The sequence below is a fragment of the Asparagus officinalis genome, chromosome 9 (assembly GCF_001876935.1).
Source record: "Asparagus officinalis chromosome 9, Aspof.V1, whole genome shotgun sequence".
Taxonomy (NCBI): domain Eukaryota; kingdom Viridiplantae; phylum Streptophyta; class Magnoliopsida; order Asparagales; family Asparagaceae; genus Asparagus; species Asparagus officinalis.
The window spans coordinates 53,140,139-53,145,963 of record NC_033802.1 but is presented as its reverse complement, the minus strand read 5'-3'; positions in this window follow the sequence as shown (position 1 = coordinate 53,145,963).

Genomic DNA, 5,825 nt, shown 5'->3' with positions numbered 1-5,825 from the left:
CTGATTTGGCAGTCCGGATCCTGATTTGGCAGTAAATCCGCCTTGGAGTTCGAGTTCGAATCCGTTCCACGGTTGGATGACTCGTTGACTCGCCGAACCGTTAGCTTGATTCCGCACACGAGTGGGTTGTATTCCGTTGTTTGAGTGCGATTCGTTAACCTCGTCGCTTTGTTAATCTGCTTCGTCGCGTGTCACTTGGCTTCGGCGTTGTGGACTGACGCTCGTGTTTAGATACGTCACCCGATGGTTCGTTGGTTTGTCGAATCACCGTGCCGAGCTGTGTTCAGGGACCTATAGGCAGTTTTATACGCCTACAGATACCCCCTCCACAGTATTTCCGCCTCGTTCTTTTATAGAAGAGTCTGGAATACTTTGGATATGATTGTCCCAACCTTCAATCGGTATGACGGGACTTTGGAATGGCTTCTATTCTTGATTCCTTCAATCCTTCAGGCTATTCGGTGCTTTGTCGAACGTCTGTAAGAGTTCCGATGCTACATTTATTATCTGACCGTTGTCGGAATTTTGAACTTGAAGTCGATTCCCGATTTTCTGATCTTTAGCTCGTGTTTGTTGGTTCAACATAGAACTGACCATCGATTGTTGGCGTTGAGTTTTTATTTTGTGACGCGTTGTCCGGCATAGTGTTGTTGAGTTATCCTTAAGAATATTTTTAGAAAAATATTCGATTGTTGACGTTGAGTCTTTATTTGCGACGCGTTGTCCGGCGTAGTGTTGTTGAGTTATCCTTAAGAATATTTTTAGAAAAATATTCTCCAGAAACTTCTCAACCAAAAATAGGAAATAGTTTATACTCGTATACCTTATTGGAGTACTAAGGAGCAGTTTATACTCGTATACTTTTCGGAGTATTGATTTTTTTATTGCAACGCATTGATCGGCGTTGACCTAGGGTTACGCGTTGACCGGTGTTGACCCTAGGGTTTCGAACGTCGTTAGTTGACTTTTTGATCGCAACGCGTTGACTGGCGTTGACCTAGGGTTACGCGTTGACCGGCGTTGACCCTAGGGTTTCGGATCGCTTGATGTTTGTTGGAGTATACACAGTTTAAGCTCTTGAGGTATTTGAGCATGACAATCCTAAATATGGAGCTGCAGGACCAACTATTAAAGCTGATTCATCTGCACGTGTGGATCTTATTCTGAATTTGTTGGATGTCTAAGTCACGAAACCAACTAATAGGGTTGGTGCGTCGATGACTTTCGCATATATAGGATTTTTCGCAAACCCTCAGCCATCAACGGGTTTGATGCGCCTTTACCGACTACCGTTTGAGTCGGGCTAGCATGCGGATTGTTTAAGTCCGTTCCGCATGTGACGTTATGCTAAAAGAGTTAACCCTTTTAGTGCTACGATATTGAATACGTAGACTTCGTCTTTCTCCTGTGAAAAGACTAAACAGCAACGTGTATTAGACGTTGACTCAGGATTTTTGGCAAATCCTCAGCCCTCAACGTATTTGGCATGCTTTTACCGATTACCGTTTGAATCGGGCTTACATGCGGATTGTTTTAAGTCCGTTCCGCATGTGACGTTGTGCTAAAGGAATGAACTCCCTTAGACTTGATGCTACAACTTCGAATACATAGACTTCGCCATTGTTACGGGAATAGACTACCCGGCAACGCGTGTTAGGCGTTGACTTTAGGATTTTTGGCTAACCCCCAGCCTTCAACGGATTTGATTAGCCTTTACCGACTACCGTTTGAGTCGGGCTAGCATGCGGATTGTCTAAATCCGTTCCGCATGTAACGTTGTGCTAAGAGAGTGAATTCTCCGAGACTTTGTACTATGATGTCGAATACATAGGCTTCGCCATTGTTACGGGAATAGGCTACCCAGCAACGTGTATTAGATGCTGACTTATCCCTATTTAGGCTTCGGGATAAAATACCCCAGAATCGAACTCTGGTGTCTTTTTCTACGGAAAAAGACTAAATCGGCGACGCGTGTTAGGCGTCGGCATATCCTTTCTTTGGATTCAGGATGAAATTCCCCATGTGTGTAAGGCATGGATTTTGGTGTTATTAATAACAACCTGCCATAATGTTGAATATGTGAACGGGGCATGGATTTTGGTGTTATTAATAACAACCTGCCATAATGTTGAATATGTGAACGGGTGTTCTTTTTACCAGTTAAGAACTAACCGGCAGCGCGTGTTAGGCGCAGACTTATCCCTGCTTAGGATTTGGGATAAACTTCCTAGACTGGAATTCTAGTGTCTTCTTCAATCGGTGAAAGACTAAACCGGCGACGCGTGTTAGGCGTTGACTTATCCCTACTTAGGATTCGAGATAAAATTCCTTGTACCTGTGAGGCACAGATTTTAGGAGTTAAAAAAGGTGGTGTCTTCTCTTGGGGCAAAGACGAACCCTAGATCCGATCAGATCTAAGCAGTACGACGGGTATTATTCCACGAAGGAAATAATAGCCGGGGAGGATTGATTCACCAAGGAAACAATCGTCCAAGTCTCGGGATCTAAGACCAAGCTTAGATCCGGAGTACGTCTGCGTAGATCTAAGATCCGGCCCTCTCGAACACCTGCCTTATTTGACGTTGACGGTCGCCGAGCACCAGATCTGAATAAGCAAGTCCTCGAAATCCCAAAGTTGAGATCTTTTTTAGATTTGAGTCTCCAATCCAACAGGGCTTCGCCTCTCTCCAAATTTTCCAACCCCTTCAAATGAACCACCCCCTCTCCTATTTATAGCCAGGGATTTTGGTTTTGGTCCTAACTGTAGGAAGGTTTGACCGAATAGGAGGTTTAAGACGATCCTAACTGTAGGAAGGTTTGATCGCTCAATTTATGGGCCTCTCGTTCAATGAAGGAATCGAGAGGGGATTTTGGTTGTGACCCTAACTTTTATAGGTTTGACCTGAAAGCAAAGGGAGTGGAATACAAGTAGCAGTAGAAATACTGGTTTGTACTGACCACTCGATGAAGGGTTTTGACGTTAAGTAATCAGGACTTAACACGTCAAGCTTTGGAAATTGCCATGAATTGGCGGACAGAAAATTTAGTGGACCCATCGTCAATTGACTTGATCAGTGGGGGATTTTTGTGAGGAAAGATTAATCTGTCAAAAGGATCGAATCTCGTCTCAACAAGATAACTCATGAGAATTAGTGAATTTGATAACAATAATGGAAAACATTCCGACATTTAGAGTTTAAATGTGGATGTTTTACTTATCACTTTTATAGTGATTGGGTTATCCCTAAGAATATCACCCGTGGTATTCTTTCGGGAACTTCCCGATACATGAATAATGCACCCCCAGCTTCCCTTGTGGAACTGGGTCCGACATTGTACTCAGTTACATGACCGGGTTATCCTTAAGAATATTACATATAAAAATTCTCCAGGAACTTCCCGTGAAAGAAATGAAACAGTTTAGACTCATATACATGTTGGAGTATCAGGGAGCAGTTTAACCTCTTATACCGGTCAGAGGATTGAGAAGCAGTTTATACTCTTATACTTGTCGGAGTATCAGAGAGCAGTTTAACCTCTTATACCGGTCGGAGGATTGAGAAGCAGTTTATACTCTTATACTTGTCGGAGTATAGAAAGGAGCAGTTTATACTCTTATACTTGTCGGAGTATAGAAAGGAGCAGTTTATACTCTTATACTTGTCGGAGTGTCGCCATTTTCATTTGGCTTATCCCAGCGTTATGACGCCGGCTTCAACCAAGGTTTGGATGCTATTCTTGAGAGCGAAGCAATCCTTGGTGGGATGAAGGACCCTCCTGTGGTACGCACAGTACTTCGGATCCGCAGTATTGTCAGCTTCCTCCTGATTTGCGATAGGTGGTAGCTTGATCTTGTTGTTTTCAAGGAGGGATTCGAAGATGGCTGGAACGTCTTCGTCCTTGAAGGAATACTCTTTTTGGAGTCTCGGGTCCGAAGTCTTTTGCTGCCTTCGGGATTGCTGTTGTGATGTTCGATTAGCACCAACAGCAGCTGCAGGTGCCTTGCCCTTACCACGAGAGGCGAAGTTCGAGTTCAGAGGATTAGCCGTCAGTAGATTCCTCTTGGCCTTCTTCCTTCGGAGGAAGCGTTCGGCTTGTTCACCGCGCACCTTCAGATCCTTCCATGTTTCGGACGGAGCAGTTTAACCTCTTATACTGGTCGGAGGATTGAGAAGCAGTTTATACTCGTATACTCTTCGGAGTCTAGAAAGGAGCAATTTATACTCTTATACTTATCAGAGTGTCGCTATTTTCATTTGGCTTATCCCAGCGTTATGACGCCGGCTTCAACCAAGGTTTGGATGCTATTCTTGAGAGCGAAGCAATCCTTGGTGGGATGAAGGACCCTCCTGTGGTACACACAGTACTTCGGATCCGCAGTATTGTCAGCTTCCTCCTGATTTGCGATAGGTGGCAGCTTGATCTTGTTGTTTTCAAGGAGGGATTCGAAGATGGCTGGAACGTCTTCGTCCTTGAAGGAATACTCTTTTTGGAGTCTCGGGTCCGAAGTCTTTTGCTGCCTTCGGGATTGCTGTTGTGACGTTCGATTAGCACCAACAGCAGCTGCAGGTGCCTTGCCCTTACCACGAGAGGCGAAGTTCAAGTTCAGAGGATTAGCCGTCGGTAGATTCCTCTCGGCCTTCTTCCTTCGGAGGAAGCGTTCGGCTTGTTCACCCCGCACCTTCAGATCCTTCCAAGTGTCAGACGGTGCTGTTCCCATTGCCTCCAATACGTCCAATGCGAGGTTGTTGTGGCAAGTCTGGAGAATGAACTCCTCAGTGATCGGGTCCCGACAGTTCATCGCCTTATTCCGGAACCTTTTTACGAAGGTGTCAACCAATTCCCCGTCCTTTTGTTTCTCGTCGAGCAACGACCGGATGGATATCTCTGTGTCGTCGTCGAAGAAATTAGCGAGGAATTTAATCTCCATGTCGTCCCAGCTACTCACGCTTCCTGGCTTGAGGCGGCGATACCAATCGAAGGCGGCTCCACGAAGAGTGCCAACGAAGGACCGTAGAGATGACCCCTAGGTGCGATTTGAAGTAAATCAAATGCTGAGTGGGTGAACCTTTCCCATCAAACGGCGTGAAGTTAATTAGGCTGAACTTCGCCGGGTAGAGGATTGATTCCCATTCTCTTGGGTATGGACAAGGAATGCCCGTCTTCTTCATCTCTTGAGCGGAAATCAACATATTGATTTTGCTCTCAAGGTTTTTAATCTTCAAGTTTTCACCTGAGTCTTCGTTGGCATTCTCGTTACCACCCCCCTATATTGACGGGAGGATTATTGGCGTTATGGGTTTCATTCGCCCCTGTGTCCTCATCTTCCAAATTAACCTGGTTACGACGACTTGGTTCGCCTTGCTGGTTCGTTAATGCTTGGATTTGTTGGTCATGCATTTCTCTCATACTCTGCATGTCCATCTGCATTTCGAACTTGAAGCTCTCTCATTGTTTAGCCATGGCTTCTTCGAGCATCTTGGCTACTTGTTCCGCGCTTATCATCAGTGACTCGCGGAGTTGTCCCTCGCTGGATACTGTATTGTCTGATGCGACAGCAGAGTAGGAATCCGATTCTTCATCTTCTGACGATAATCTTTTCCGAACCCTACCATAAGTTCCTCGTATGATGGCTCCGGACTGTAGACGGGTCATCCGCCGGGGTACTTCTGGAATCGACTCGGGATTAGTGGTGACCCTCGGAAATTCTCCATCTTCGACTACCCTTCTTCTTTGTCGAAAACGCCTAGACCTTGGTCTTGGCGTTTCAGTATTGAGCCATTCGAAAACCGAAACTCTTTCGGGGACCGCCTTGATGCAGTTGC